Source organism: Carya illinoinensis, chromosome 3 (genome assembly GCF_018687715.1).
Source record: "Carya illinoinensis cultivar Pawnee chromosome 3, C.illinoinensisPawnee_v1, whole genome shotgun sequence".
Lineage (NCBI taxonomy): Eukaryota > Viridiplantae > Streptophyta > Magnoliopsida > Fagales > Juglandaceae > Carya > Carya illinoinensis.
The window spans coordinates 18917890-18934794 of NC_056754.1; the positions used below are offsets into that span (position 1 = coordinate 18917890).

At 35.6% G+C, this 16905-nt stretch overlaps 1 long non-coding RNA gene across 4 annotated transcripts; it reads right to left on the minus strand.

Moving 5' to 3' along the window:
- Nucleotides 1–561: 561 nt before the first annotated feature.
- On the minus strand, nt 562–16632 carry LOC122303634. 4 transcript variants are annotated; one of them, XR_006240782.1, is made up of 6 exons: nt 15966–16632; nt 15788–15868; nt 13443–13624; nt 1086–3331; nt 890–966; nt 562–795 (listed from the first exon to the last, which is right to left on the minus strand). It is a non-coding gene; the product is annotated as an uncharacterized LOC122303634 (long non-coding RNA). The 4 variants fall into 4 exon arrangements; XR_006240779.1 differs by having other exon boundaries at nt 890–1003; XR_006240781.1 differs by lacking the exons at nt 562–795; nt 890–966; nt 1086–3331 and adding an exon at nt 3693–5968 and having other exon boundaries at nt 15966–16595.
- Between the last annotated feature and the right edge of the window lie 273 nt (nt 16633–16905).

A 16905-nucleotide genomic window follows, 5' to 3' on the forward strand; every position in this document is an offset into this window, starting at 1 on the left:
TTTATACAAGCTGTTTGTTGTATGGAAGGCCATACTGCGAGTTTTTTTATAGGCATATATTGAAGTAGAAAATGAAACTAAAGTTATCTGCGAAAGAGAACATCACCTCCAAGAGAGAAAAGAAGAACTCCAAAAGTGGGAGGAAGAACTCCAGAATGATCAGGATGAGCTTCATGCTCTAATAAAAGATATTAACCATGCACGCATGCTACCCTGTGTGTATTGAGGACTTGCAATTCTAATTTTTTGTTGTTGGATAGGATCAAGAACAATTACAGATTAAGTAAATGTATATCAAACTGTGTAATATTGTTAAGTAATAGATTGGTTTGCCACCTTTATCAATATTGTACAAGGGACAAACCTAGCAATTATGTATGAAACTCTTACTGTGATATCTTATGAGAACTTGGCACTGTTGTTATATTTTCAGACAATTTAGATTGCTACGTATTTAATAGTAAAAATATCAATGATGGCAAATAGAACATGATGAAAATTTGAAAATGACCATCTTGTAATAATTTGAAAATGAGGAAACATATCTCATTGTTCACCAACATTTATATAACTCCATACCTATAAAATGGTTCAAATATCCAACGTTACAACAATACATCAAGTTTACAAGAATACAAAATCACATCATACAGCTAATGAGAGTTTGAAGTTTTGAACATAGTCAGTCAACATGTACAATCTACAACGTCTTCAAATCTCATTAAATAGTCAAAATGCAATAGTTTACAATGTCTTTCATCAATCATTAAGAGGGCCATGCATTTCGAAGTTCACCTGCAAGAAGTTTGAAATATTTAAAATCATGCAAACTATAGAGCATTACTTGTTCGGAAGACAGATGCAATAGGGAATATAATTTAAAATCTACCTGAGAAATAACGCTTTGTTGTGTACTAGGCAATTGCGATGGTACATTTTGTGGTGTACCAATTTGGATTACCAAATCTGCAGATTTTAATACATCTTTCATATGTGATGTTGCCTACATTTGAATATATAAAAAAAATTAAATAACTTAAATGATTTAATACTATATCAAAATCACATTATTTAAATCTTCTCACATTTTTTTCTTTGTCGCTTGCCACTAGACTTTTTATTTTTGGTTTGCAACTTCTCCATTGTAGGTTGTCTCCTCTTTGATAGGGGTCTTCCTTTGCTTCTGACAACATGAGGACTTAACACTTCCTTCAAATTTCCAGTTTTGGTATCAATGGAAAGTATGAGTGCTTGCAATTGTGGCCTAGGGCTTTGATTTAGTGTAAATTAAATTCATTGTATTAAGCTTCTCTGTCATGTCCAGGGAATTATCTTCGCTTTCACATGCATTTGTAGCTATTTCGTAATATAATTGTATCAAATCAGAGTATTGAGTAGCGGCCAGTTTACCACTCAAGTCATCGTAACTACTTCAAATGAGAGCATATCTACTTTTAATGTCCGTCATCCACTTCTCCATAATGTACTTTTCTGGCAACACTTGAACATCCCTTGCGGCGAAAATTAAAAGAATGTGCCTGCATATAATTCCTTTCATCTCAAATAGTTCACACATGCACTTTGCCTCACACTCATATTCATTGAAGTATGCATGCAAAATTGACTTCTTGATGTCATCTTCAACTTCCCTTTAGTCATTAACTTGATACATGGTATTCGCCCATTCTGTTTTTATGATAACATAGTGAGAGTAGATAATTCTCATTACTTCTGACTACACTTCCTTAAATTTTGAATTTGTGTACGCTACTTGAAATTTTGTTCTCCAAGGGTAAATGAGATATACAAGGTATTGTGCAATTGAATGAGTGGAAATTTGCTGCCATCTTATTCTTTACTTTCTTCCTCAGTGCATTGTCAAATTGATCAACGAATTCTTTCAATGTAGTCCTTGAATATACATATCCATCAAAAAAGGCATTCATGCTCTCACTCCTCAGAGCTATACTCATCCCAATCTAAAATGTATTTTTCAGGTATATAGGAACCCAATACATTCACTTACTATAGAGACTTTGAAGTCATGCATTTTCTTTCAAATTGTAAGTATAAATAAATACCTCCCAAGACTTCTTAAACTCGTCAGAAGTCTGAGAATCATAAATACATCTTTGCAATGCACTTTTCAAACTACACTTAAATTCAGCATATGAGCCAAACTTCTTTGGTAATTTTCTCATTATGTGCCACAAACAGTATCTATGCTGGGTATTTGGAAAGACTATTGCAATAGCATTTTCATGACCATGTCTTGAACAGTAATGATAGCTTTTGGCGTCCTCCCATCCATTTCAACCAAGTGTCAAATAACCAAACAAATGTTTCAATATTTTCACTTGATATCAAGTCTGCTCCTAAAAGTATTGACTTTCCATGGTGGTTAATACCAACAAATGGGGCAAATGGTATGTCATATCTATTTGTTAGATATGTTGTATCAAATGTCACAACATCTCCAAAATACTTATATGCTGCTTTACTGAGTGCATCGGCCCAAAAGACATTTCTAATTGACCATCATCATCCAAATCCATCGATGAATAAAACCCATCATTCTTATACTGCATCCTCTCAAAATAACTATGAAATAGATCAACACCTCATTTGCCAAGCCTAAGGTGTCGAGCCTTGTCAATATAATTCTTTACATCTTTTTCAATAAATGGAAATTTCTCAAAACCACCAGTCTCGACAACCAAAGTGTTAAAACTTTTGGCCATACATATGCCTGCTTTGTCATTAATATCTAATTGCCTCTTCATGGAATCGTCAATTGCGCGATTACATCTAAAAAAGCTTGCCTTTTGTGGACTTAACTCATGGTTATGTGCACTGCAGATAATAGTTATATGTAAGACATCATTAGCCAGAACTGTATTAATTCTTGCCTTACAATCAGTTTTTGTTGTTGGGCGTGGTTTAGAAATGTTGGTAATACGTTTTCTAACCTTACTACCACGAGCACAACCAAGTGATATATCTAACACTCCCATCATTTTCTCTTTTACTTCTTTGGATCATTGTGTCAAAGCCAGTCTGTCTCTCATATGGCTTGTAATAGTAAATGAGTTCTTTCTTAATTTTAAAAAACATCTCCGGTGTTGACTCTGAAATCCTATCATCATCATTTATTGGCGTTGGCTCTAAAACCACCACATCATCATCATCATTCTCCAACACTACATTATGATTATCAGTCACTACCTCATCATTTCCCACATTTGTGGTATTCATATAGTTATTGCTCTCTAAAAAAAATAACAGTCGCCTAGTAGATGTGCATTCTTCCTCTTTCTCCATCAAGAACAATCTTGATATATTTAAACACAACATGAAAGTAAACAAAAAAAAATTAGAGTTCTCCACAACTTTGTAAAGAATTAGAGTTCGAAAATAAAAGAAATGTCTATTTTATGAACAAGTGACATGATCTATGCTTTAAAAGAACTAGTTAATATTGGAGATCCATTGAAATATTATAAATATCAAGAACTTTTCATTTTCTAATAAGATCTCACACACCACTTACAGTTTGAGTTTAATCAGAGAAATTAATATTTGTAGTTAGAATTTGGAAAAGAATGGCAGGTTAAGTAAATGCATGGCGTCGATGAATAGAAATATTAAGACCGCAGAAGACATCCATCAAATGTAAGAAAAAAGCGTGTAAATAGTGATTACAAGAAAATAATAAAAAGAAGACAATATGAGTAAGTGTTCAACTACAGTAGTCTCATCGATGATTAAAGATTGCAAAAGACATCCATTAAATGTGAAACATGAACATTGATCCAAACTGATGAGCAACTCCATAACCTCGTACCTAACTCCAAAGTGTCCTTCTGAAGCATTGTCTTTAAGATAAAGAAACATGGGGAAATGGCCTCATCAAATGATTGAAAAATTTCATTGTTTATACCAAGTAGCAACTCATGAATTTATTATGTAGAAACCTAAAGAGGTAGTATTTGAAAAGTGGCAGAACAATTTAAAACAAAGCAATAAGAGAGATTTTATAAGAACCATAGGCAGGAAACATTACTTACATATGTAAATAACATATTTTATTTCCCTTTCAGAACTTAGACACTTAAGACATTAAAATAAAGTTTAAGCAAATTAGTGTCCCTCACAAGCAAAACCCTCTCGAATGCCACAAAACTAAAGATATCATTTTGTTTCAAATGATGCCTGAATAGGGGGCAACTAGAAACTCTTCAAAAAAAATTTTTCAAGCAATTATATTGGTTATGAAACATGGACATTCATCCAAACTGATGTATATGTAACCATGTTTCTTTGCTAAAGAGAGGAGGCCAAATACAAGAATGAAAATTTGTGAGCACGCACTTAGAGATTGTCTAAAGACTCTAAAATGGGATTGAATCGCATATATGGTACTTTCCTTTCAGTCAATCGAAGACATCTTCAACAACGCATAACAGCACAGTTGTACACAAACACACCAATATGCTCATTCACACTCAACCTTCTAGTCCAAAATTACATTCTCAAGGGGAAAAAAAATCAGTGGAAAGTAGAGAGAACAACATTTGAAAATACTTTTCAGGGGTGGGAAGTAGCAAAACCATAGATTATAACAATAGAAGTTAAAACAAATAAGAAAAATAAGGAGATTGATCGAAAGAAAGAATGAGAGTGATCTGCTGTAAGAAAAATTACCAAGGAGGTCGTCGGCAGTCGATGGTAGAGAAGGTTGTTCCGTCGATGGTGGAGGAGATTGGGTTAAGGGTGGTTGTCGATGGTAGAGGAGAGATTCGTTCGGGTCGAGGGGCATGCACGGTAGAGGGAAAAATTGCACATTAGAGATTTGAAATGCTTTTAGATTTAGGTTGTAGAGAAGGAAGGGTAATGTATCAATTCATGCTTAAAAATGGGGATAATTTGGTCATTTCATATACTAAGACTGCAATACAGTCCTATAAAGAGGACTGGATATAGAACTACTCTTCTTCCAATAACAAGTGAATGACCTAATGGCTAATGAAGATTATTTAAGTAACATAGTAACCATTAGGGAGAGGCTAAATGTTTGGGGAGATTGCAGATGGAGGGTTGTAAGGCCTAGTTTGAATGTTGATATGATTTCATCTCATTTCATTTCAATATCTAAATATCACTCAAATACATACTTTTTTTTTTGAAAGGTAGATCATACATTCATTCATTGAAACAAGTTTTGGATACAAGGAGGATAATCCTCTATCAAAATACATTCTTCCAGGCATGATAAGGCATGCTTGGCCAAACCGTGAGCAATGCCATTGCTCTTACTTGGTATGTGATTAATGGACCAGCTACTAAAATTAGAGAGGAGAAGTTTTAAATCTCTGATCATGAGGCCAGCTGAGGTCCAGCATTTTTTTGAGTGTTTTACTGCCTTGACTATCTCTAAGGAGTCACATTCAAGCATGATTTTGTTTAGACCCAGTTCAGCACAGAGAGATGTAGCTCGGAGGGCAACAGCTGCTTCCCCAAGCATGGGATTCGGGGTCATTACTGTAAAGGCCTTGCTATTACAAGGCCTTTAGAGTCTCGAATTACAACACCAATTCCAACCTTTGAATTTACCTTATCGACTGCAGCATCCCAATTTGCTTTGTAGACTCCTAAGGGGGGAGGTGTCCATTGGTGACTACTCAGGTCTTGCTTCAACTATTTCTGTGTTCTGAGCTCATTTCCTGATCTAATTAGAGCCAGCTCTGCTTGGATCTTGTTGGAGAGTTGAGATGTTGAAGTAAATGAGTTCTCGAAAACAAAGTAGTTTCTCCTATGCCACAAGTGTTTAGAAGTTACTGCCATCTCACAAATTTCCTCTGAGGATAGTAGATCCAGCATAGATTCAAGGAGTTCTCTGAAGGACTCTTCAGAGATACTCAATTTCTGTAGTTTCTTCGAGTTTAAATACCATACATCTTGAGCTACCCTGCAGGACCATAGAGCATGAAAAACTATTTTATTTTCATTGAGACAAATAGGACATAAGGGGGATGCCACCACTTTCTTTTTTTCCAGATTGAGGTTTGTTAGAAGTGACTCATTTAAATATCTAAATATAACTCAAACACATACTTTTTAATTTTAAATGTATAAATTTTTTATCTAGTCATTACCTAATCATTATAAATTTTTAAATAAAATACAAAAAATAATTTAATTTTTTCAAATCTTAAAACAAAAATTATATTATTACAATATTTTAATTTTATAATATTTTTATTCAAATTTTTTTCTCTCTCATCTCTCGAAACTCTGTCAAACATTTTAATTCAAAATATTTTATTGTTGTTCACGTATTTGTATCTTGCCCTTCTTTTTGGTACAAAGTTAAGGATAGGTTTTAGGGAGTGAGATGAGAATTTTTGATTTCATATGAAAGTTTAAAATATTATTTTTAATATTATTATTGTTTTTAAATTTGAAAAAGTTGAATTGTTTATTATATTTTATATGAAAATTTAGAAAAATTATAATGATAAAGTGACAATTTTATATTCATCCCATGCCCCAAAGCTGCCAAGTTTATTGTATTTTCCAACGCTTTCCATCCTATCTTCAAATCTTTACAACATTTACTTCCAACTACCTTAAGTGCCACTTCAACTTCTTCCTCTCCAACCAAACCTCACCCCTCTTATCTCTCCTCCAAACTCATGCTGCTATCATCACAAATGGCAATACAAATAACCTCCCCATTGCTTCAGAGCTCATCTCCCTACACCTCTGTCAATGAACCCACTTCTTCCACCAAAGTACTTGATTTAGTGTGTCCAACAGATGTAGTTCTTTGGAACTACGCAATGAAATCCCATTTCTCCAATGAAAATTACTCGCAAGGACTTGAGTTCTATCTCCAAATGTGAGCATCTATTACCCAACTTGACCAATTAGTCATTCTGATGGTTGTTTCCACGCATGCCGAGTGATGTTATATATTGCACCATGGCAAGAATATTCATGGGTTGGCTTTAGAACTTGGGCTCTTTGCAAGAAATTCCACAAGCGGATCTTCATTTGTACACTGGTATAAGAAGTGCATGACAAGTGCGCACAAATGGAGGATGCATTTCTGGTGTTTGATGAAATTTGTATTAGCGAATGTTGGTTGGTTGGACTACGCTTGTGATTAAATATGTACAAAATGGTGAGGGTGAGTGTAACAGCCCGCTAGAAATTCAATTGTGAAATTTCTATTAACTTTAGGAACCTCGTGAAAACCCCATAAGTTTTCACGAATCCATTAATCGTATAGGTTTTTGTTTAACTACATAGTTAGTGTTATTATTTACTATGGTATCAGAATTGTGTTTTTGATTATTGGAGATAGTTAGAAGTGTCCAAATGTATCATGGTTTGTGCCATTAGAATCGGAGGGTTATTTAAAGTCTTATGGCGCAATAACATTTTTTCATATTTTCGGACAAAACGTCTGTTCAAAACTGTAGATATTATTGGATAAAAAGAAATATCTTGAGGTAATTTTCATGAATATTATTGGGTAAAAATATTTTGAGTTGATTTTTATAGATATTATTAGATAAAAATATCTTAAGTTGATTTTTTGTAGATACTATTGGATAGAATATTATGAGATAATCTTTTATAGATATTTTGGGTAGGAGAAAACTACACTCAACTCTCAACTCCAGCCTCATCTCTTCCATATCTCATCCATAAGTATCTCCAGCCACCTCTCCCCACGAAATTATCTTCATTTACACTTTCCATTGAATGAATATCAAACACTCTCTCTCGGATAGCTTTTAGGAGGTCTTTTGCACACCCATTTCGAAGCTTTTGTAAGTGTTTTATCATAAAGTCTCTTTCATATAAGTTGTTCCTTTTTTAGTCTAATTTACATGGATATCTTATTTGTCCCATTTGAAGATCATTTGGTCAGTCAAATATTGTGTAAACTATAAAAAGGTCATTCTGGAAGATAAACTGGAGAATATGTTATAGTTTGAAATTTTTGACCAAACTAATGGATAGATATTGGTCCGAAATTTTTATGGAGTATTGTTAACATGTATATATGACTATTGGTTGAGGATTTTTGCATGATTAAAGGTTTTGATGAAATATTTTCTTAGATTTAGAAACTTAGAAACTGGAAGAAGAAAAACAGTTTTTGTTTTGAGAAAGTTTAACTCTTTGGTGGTCTAAACCTATTCTAATGACTTTAATAATTTTATTGGAGGATCTTAAGTATCTTATATACATGTTATATTATTATTTTGAAGATATTTGATGTTAGTTTCAAAGATATGAAATTTTATGCAAAGAGATATTCAAATAAGCCAAAGTGTGGATATTCTTGGCTAAATTTATGTTTTGGTTAATTTCTAACTATGTGATCTTGAATTAGAAGCTTATATATGTTTTAGGACATCTTTTTAAACCATGTGATGGTTTGGTTTGAAGATCATATATTTATAAGTCATAGATCAAGAGATTTATCAAAACTAGTTGAGGAAAAAGTTTCTGTTTTTGGACTAAGTGTAAAACCAAAAACTTCAAATGTTATTTTGTGATTTTGGTGACTTTAGTTTGATGATTTAAATCATGGTTGATGTTAGGATGATATTATGAATATGTTAGAAGTAAGATTTGATTTTTGAAATTCTTGGAGATGTTTTGATTTAAGGTCAAAACTTGTGATTCAAGTGCTTGGATCTTTTTACAAAAAAAGTTTGGTGTTAATTATTAGCTTTTTCTAAATGGATGTTTTAAGTATGGTTTTGAACTTAGGATTGGAAGATGTTTGTTGCAAAATTTTGGTTTAAGCATGAGTTTTGAAGTTGGAAGGAATTGCAACAAAAATCAAGGGAAATGGCCTATGGATGTTTCGGCCATAGTGTTTTCTTCATAGTTGTGTTTTGTTTTAAATTTTTCTGAGTTGATATTTAAGTTTAGGACAAAATTTACATGAGGAATGTAAATTTTGGAAACTTTTGGAGTTAGTATGCAAAATCCTTAAGTTATGGGTAAAACGGTCATTTTTCCACATGTAGAGAGTAAAATGAAAATTTTACTCTTTAAGTTAGTATTTTCCATATTTCAAATTATTAGTGATTTAGTTCTAACTTTTAGAATCACTAATTACAGTTTCTCGTGGTCGCACTTGAAGTTTTATAAGAAACGCGGAGATCGAGGTAAGTTAGTTTTTAACTTACTAGCAGTCTACTGTGTATGTGTGCTAAGTAAAGGAACTACAGTGTATGTATGTGTGTTATCATATATGTCATGCCATGCCAAGTTATCACGTAATTGTCTATTATGCAGAATTTATTCTGTCGTCATTTTTATTTGTTACATAACATATTCTGTCATGTATTACTGTACCTTACAAGTACGTCATGCTAAGTATGCCATCTATTACATGTATGTCAAGTCATGTAATATTCACTGTTGCAAGTATGTCATGTTAAATATGTTGTCTATTATATGTTATGCAATGTTACGAAATATTTCTATCTCAAGTTGGTCATATATTTCAAGTTATATTCAAGTCATGTTATGTTACGTCAGGGCTTCAGTCATTTCGTATTCTAGTCACGTTTCATCTTGATTACTTATGTATGGGGTCACAGCAATTGTAACGCATACACTACGTGAGACACAGCAATTGTGACACGTAGAATACATGAGGCCACAACAACTGTGGAGTATGTATTTTTCATGTTAAGTCAAGTTTGTGTAGAATACATGGGGCCACAACAACTGTGGAGTATGTATTTACACGTAGAATACATGGGGCCACAACAACTGTGGAGTATGTATTTTTCATGTTAAGTCAAGTTTCAGATCAAGTTCATGTCAAGTCAAGTTCAGTTCATGTTTCAATTTAAGTTATGTCAATTATGATATGTTGTACGCCAAGTTATGCTTTAATTACTTATGAATTTGATTATGCATTTATGCTTTTACTGTCATCCATGCATCATTAGCTTGTGTGAAAGTTTTTTGTTAACTTACTGAGATTTGTAATCAAATCTCACTTTGGTAGTCCCAACTACCATTCCCCCCGAATGGTAGATCTTGTTATAGGACCTGAAGGAGAATCAGGAGCTGATCAACTAGACACAGTTGACTAAGCGACGGTGCGACGTCAATGTTAATATAGTAGTTAACGTAAATTACTACTTGTACAATGGAGTTGCATCTTTAGTACTTTTTGGATCATAACCATTTTGGACTAGTGTTGTGATCTATTCAATGGGTCTTTATGTATGAAGTATGTTTTAAGCATTTGAGATATTTTTAATTTGGTGCATAGTATTGCTAAAGAAAAAAATTATCTGCTGCGAATATTGCATAATGTTAGATACATGTTAGGAACATTGCATCTTATATGTCATGAACGGGGGCAGGTAACATTGTGTTGCATGTCTCGATGCTTCAAATGTTCGTCCAATCCCGAACGGAATTTGGGGGCGTCACAGTGAGAAGGGTTTGGAGTGTCTTTGTGAGATGCATTGGAAGATGGGTTTCAAGCTTGTCGAAAACTGGATGCTATAGTGGAAGGTAGATGCTTATACAGTTTAGTGGCAAAAACCAAAATTGGGTGTTAGCAAGTTTTTCAATTTTCACCTTTATTCCAACTGCTTGACCCCCCAGCTTACCTTTCCTCTTGTAAAGAAATAGATAAAAATCTTCTCTCATTGAGATTTGGATTCATGACTGATTGCCTGAGTGTGTTTCGGAAAGTGCATGCGAATGAAATATATACCCAGGCGTAATTGTCATTAGTCCCATGCTTTTGGGGTTTGGAAATTCCACAAGTGTCTTTGAAGGAAAGGCCTTTCACGGATTAATTGAAAGGCAATATTATGCATTGGATGAAATGGTTCATGACGCATTATATATTGGTCATGTATTGAAAGTTTGGATTATTAATTCTTGCGGAGAAGCTCTTTGGTAGAGTACTTGAGCCTAAAAAAGTGCGCCCGAATACCATGATATGTCACTATAGTAAGACAGGGTTGGAAGTAAAATGAATAAAATTGTTAAAAGAGATGCAACATCTGGGCGTTTGACCTGATTCAAACAACAAGGCCTCTGTGGTTTCTTCATCTTCCCATCTGGAAGCAACATATATAATTTGGTATTTTACTTCATTGCCACATAATTAAATGTTCAAAGGTGTTACAAGCCAGAGTGTTACGAACTAGAGAACGAAAGGCTAAGTCATGGGATGCAAGGTACAAGATGAATGAACTGAAGAATATATGTGAGCTGCTGATTAAATGAAGGGCTGCGATTGGAGCTAGGCCAGTTAAAGCCGTATGGGAAGCATTCTGGAAGCCCTTGTGGAATTGCCTATGAAGTCTTATTTTACTCTTTGAATAATATAGTGAATTACTATTGGTTAGGGTTGTTATGTTGTTATTTTACTTTATGAGACATTACCTTTATGTCCAATTTGTTAGAATCTCCAGTATAAGGAGAGGGAATATGATGTAAACACTATCGAAATCATCTATCAAAATTCAGCCTTCTTCTTCCTTATTTTTTGGAGGTTTTCTCACCCTCTAAGTGAGACGTTTTCATTTCAATTTCTACTATACTATTACAAATTGATATCTAGAGCCATCCTTTCTACATTATCACCATTGCTGAAAATGCTAAGCTAACTCAATTACAAGAGGGGTTGAACACATTAAAAAAAAAAAAAAACTAAAAAGACTCAATTTAAGTCCATTGAAGCAGAGATGCAGGGCCTTAGGCAACAGTTGGCAGCCTTGCTTCTGCATTTGCAAAGGAGCAACAATAATCAGAACCATGAAGACTCATCATCAGGCAATCAATTTAAACATGACTAGTCAATACTATCGAGAGGTGAGGTCCAGAGAAGGTCCATCAAGTTAGCCTTTCCAGCATTTGATGGCATAGATCCCAATGGGTGGATCTGCAAGTTGAATCAGTTTTTTCTATTTCATAACACTTTGCCCACACAGGCTACGCCCAGTGTCCTTCCATATGGAAGGCAAAACCCTTGCATGATTCCTTGATCTTGATGAATTTGGACTATTGGCTGATTGAAATACCTTTATCAAGGCCCTACTTATTCGATTTGGACCTAATTGCTATGATGATCGTATGGAGGCCCTTTTTTTTGTTTTTGTTTTTATTTTTGTTTTTTTTTTAAAGGATGGCACCTCTACTTTCATTGATAAACCTCACTCAAGTTGGCGGAAAACCATGGAACACAATCAACCACAAAATCACGAACCAAAACTAAAAAACCATACAAACCACCCCAACAAATAAACTAACGGAACCAACAAATTCAATTTCTAATACTAGGGAGCCCCAGTTTATCTAATCTGATAACGCCCTCAAAAGATTTGGTAAACTTTCACCCATGACAAACCTCTAGTTTAGACCCTCTTCACCTCTTTTTGCAAGATAGTTTGCGGCCTAGTTGCCTCTATGGTTTAAACAAACAGGTTCTGTAGAAGAGTACAAAGCACAAGTTGAGACTTTCTTTAATTGGCTTAGTGGTCTTTTGGATTATTACAAGTTAATTTTTTTTTTTTTAAGTGATCTTAAAGATGAAATCTGACTCACTGTCTGAATGTTTCACTCCCACAACCTAATAAAATCCTATAGCCTAGCAAAAATCCAAGAAGAAAATGTAGAGCTGACTAGGAAACCCACTAGATGGAATCCTCCCAACCCTCCATACTATCCAGAACTCGACTTGTTAAAATTGCCCAACATAAACCTAGAAATGTCTAAACAGCCCAAAAACACCCTACCAATTCAGTGCATTAACCAAATCCAAATGAAGGATTGTGTTACTATTGTGAGGCCAAATGGTAGCCTGGCCATAAGTGTCAAAAACCCAAACTCTATTTGATTAAGGAGATCTGTGACCATCCAGATGAGGATAAGAGGCATATAGGTGAGGAAAAACTTAAAGAAGTAGTGGATTACATAGTGACCTTACAACCTTCTAATTCCAACCCTGAGACTTCATTAAATGCTATAATGGGTGCTGCAAACTCGAGAACCATGATGGTTATGGCCATAGTGGGTACTTTTTATTGGTAGTGCTGATTGACAAAGCGAGCATGCACAATTTTCAAGATCTAGGAGCGTTATACAAAACTAAATTGTCTTGTAAAAACGAGAAAGTGGTAGTTAAAGTGGCTAACGGTGTTGTGTTAGAGAGCGAAGGCGTGATTGCCAACATGTCTCTGTCTATACAGGGCATTATATTTGAGACTAGGGCTTACATTCTCAGTCTAGAAGGTTGTGACATGGTTTTGGGAGTCTCTTGACTCTAGACATTGGGTACTGTTCATTGGAATTTCCAAAACTTACACATACAAGGAAGGAACTAACACTTAAGGGGCTTGAAACCCCAAAATTCATTGAAGAAGGTAGCTTACTTGGTAGAACTAGCACCAGCATGGATAGTAAAGGCGTGTTGCTGCAGTTGATGGAAGTGCCCATAACCAAGCCGGACCAACCCACTTGCCCAAACATTTAGCATCTTCTCCATCAATTTCAAGACATATTCTCCGAGCCAAAAACACTTCCTCCACACCAATCCCATGAGCACTCCATCATCCTACATCCAGGCACAAAACCCATTTTAGTTAGACCATACATATATCCATTTTTTTAGAAAGATGTTATTGGAAAAATTATAAAAGAACTACTAATATTAGGAGTGATATAGCCCAACCAAAACACCTATTTTCACCCGTTTTACATGTAAGGAAGGTTGATGGGTGATGGAGGCTATGTGTCGATTATCAAACCCTAAATAGTGTAACAGTTACATATCCTATACCAGTTGTGGACGAGCTATTGGATGAGATGAATGGTGCTACAATGTTTTCCAAACTTGATCTCAAATCTGGATATCACCAGATTAGGGTCAACCTCACAGACATTCCCAAGACGACCTTTCATACTCATGAAGGCCACTATGAATTTCTGGTTATGCCATTTGGCTTAACCAATGCTCTAAGTACTTTTCAAAACTTGATGAATACTATTTTCAGGCCTTATCTAAGAAAGTTTATTTTGGTGTTTTTTGATGACATTTTGGTTTATAGTTGGGATAAGGAGCAACACTTACAGCATCTCAAGATTACTCTTGAAACACTAAGGCAACACAAGCTATTTGCAAGATTGTCTAAATGCAGCTTTAGTAGCCTCGAGATCTCATACTTGGGGCATTTCATTTCAGTTCAAGGAGTCAAGGCTGACCTTGATAAGCTTAAAGTCATGGAAGATTGGCCACGACCCACTTCACTTAAGGCCCTCTGAGGCTTCTTAGACCTAATTGGATATTACAGGCACTTTATACGGGGTTACGGAGGAGTGGCTGCTACCTTGACTAGTTTACTGAAGAAGATGGATTCCAAAGGAACCCTGAGGCTAAGGAAGTTTTTCTTAAACTGAAGCAAGTTGTTATGAACGCTCCAGTATTGGCTCTTCCGGATATTTCCCAACCATTTACTATAGAGTGTAATGCCTCAGGAAAGGCTATAGGGGCTGTTCTTCGTCAAAAGGGTCATCCTATTGCCTTTTACAGCCCAGCTCTAAAGGTTAAGGCCTTGAATATTTCTACCTACGAGAAGGAGTTACTGGCTTTGGTTTCAGCCATGCAAAAATGGTGACACCACCTACTGGGGTCTCGGTTCATAGTTAAAACAGACCATCAAAGTCTGAAATTCTTATTAGATCGAAAGGTGGGTACTTCCATGCAAAAAAGATGGGTATCCAAACTCCTAGGCTACGATTTCTTGAGGTAGTACAAGCAAGACAAAGACAATAAAGTAGCAGATGCATTCTCCATAATGCATGAGGAAGAAGGTCAAGTAACCCTAATGCTTACTATGATCTCAGTACCAAAACTGGAGTAATTGGAAGAATTGAGATAGTTGTATTTAGATGACAAAGTAGTACAAGAGTTGGTGCAAAGGTGGAATAACCAGGAGTAAGGGCCTAAATATAGCTTTCGGGATGGGTTATTGTAATACAAACAGAGGCTCTTCATCACTCATCATAAATCTTTCATGTTGAAATTGCTAGAATTACTGCAACAATCTCACTAGGGGTCACTCTGGGTTTGATAAAAGTCTCCATCGCATGAGAAGGGAGTTCTTTTGGCCAGGGTTGAAAGCTAAAGTGAAGGACTACATTAGGAGCTGTGATGTGTGCCAGTGTGTCAAAAATGAAAACACACTCGTTGGGGTCTCTTACAGCCACTACCGATACCTTCCAGACCATGGATTAGCATCACCATGAATTTTATTGAAAGTATTCCTCCTTCTAAGGGGTTCGATTGTCTGTGGGTGATAGTTGACAGATTGATCAAATCAAATTCAGCCATTTCATACCCCTCACTCATCCTTATACAGCCCCAACCTTAACCCAACTCTACTTGAAGCATGTGTTCAAGCTTCATGGTATGCCAAATACCATTATCTCGAATTGGGACAGATCCTTCACCAGTAAGTTTTGGGGAGAGTTATTTCAGCAACAAGGGGTACAACTAGCCTTTTCCACAGCTTACCACCCCTAGAGTGATGGTCAGTCAGAGGTCGTGAATAAAATCCTAGAAAACTACCTACACTACTTTGTAGGAGATCGGCCTAAAGATTCAGTCGTGTGGCTGCCGTTGGCGAAGTGGTGGTACAACACCTCCACACATGCATCAACCCACTTAAACCCCTTCGAAGCCTTATATGGCTATCCCCACCCCAAGTTGATAAGTTACCTGTCGGGAGGGTCTGATGTGGAAGCAATCGACGCGAGTCTTCGTTCTTGTGAGCAAATCTCTCAGCTGCTATGCCAGAATCTGCAAAAGGCACAAGAATGGATGAAACATTACACAGATCTCAGAAGAAATGAGAGATCTTTTGAGGTTGGGGAATGGGTTTACGTTCGGTCACAACCTTATCGACAACAATGGAAAAGCATGATATTATCCCCTAGATTTTACGGCCCCTTCCAAATCCTCAGCCATGTCGACACAGTAGCCTATCGCTTGGAGCTGCCAGTAACTTCTCCAATCCACCTGATTTTTCATGTCTTCCTGCTCAAGAAGAAGATTGGCAACATCTTAACCCTGATTCCCACACTACCATTGGTTGATTCCCACAAGGTGTTGAAACTAGAGTCTGAAGCCGTGTTGGATTGGCAAGTTTAAAAGATAAGATATTTACCATTGTAGGAGGTGTTAATATGCTGGCAAGGACAGAGTAAAGTAGACACAACTTGGGGAGAGTTTCCACCAGTTGAAACACCTACCCACACATTGTGGGCAAGGTGTTCTGAAACAATGGGGTTTTGTTACAAGCCAGAGTGTTACGAACCAGAGAACAAAATGCTAAAATTGTGTTTAGATAGTGAGGTGATCTCGGATATTCTGTGAATAATAATTAAAAATTAATGAATAAATATTAAATAGTAATAAAAAATAGTGAAAAGTAATGAAAAAATAATGAATAGTGGTACTCCACCACTTAAACCAACCCTAAGTCACGGGATGCAAGGTACAAGATGAATGAATTGAAGAATATCTGTGAGCTGTTGATCAAATGAAGGGCCGCAATTGGAGCTAGGGTTAAAGTCGTATGGGAAGCATTCTGGAAGCCCCCGTGGAATTGCGTATGAAGTCTTGTTTTACTCTTTCAATAATGTAGTGTATTACTTTTGGTCAGGGTTGTTATTTTACTTTATGAGAAATTACTTTAATATCTAGTTTGTTAGAATCTCCAGTATATGGAGAGGGAATACAATGTAAACACTATCGAAAAGAGTAAAGTTACTTATCTTCCTTTCATCATCTTATTGTGTAGTATTAGATGATTGTAGACTATTTATTATTTTTTA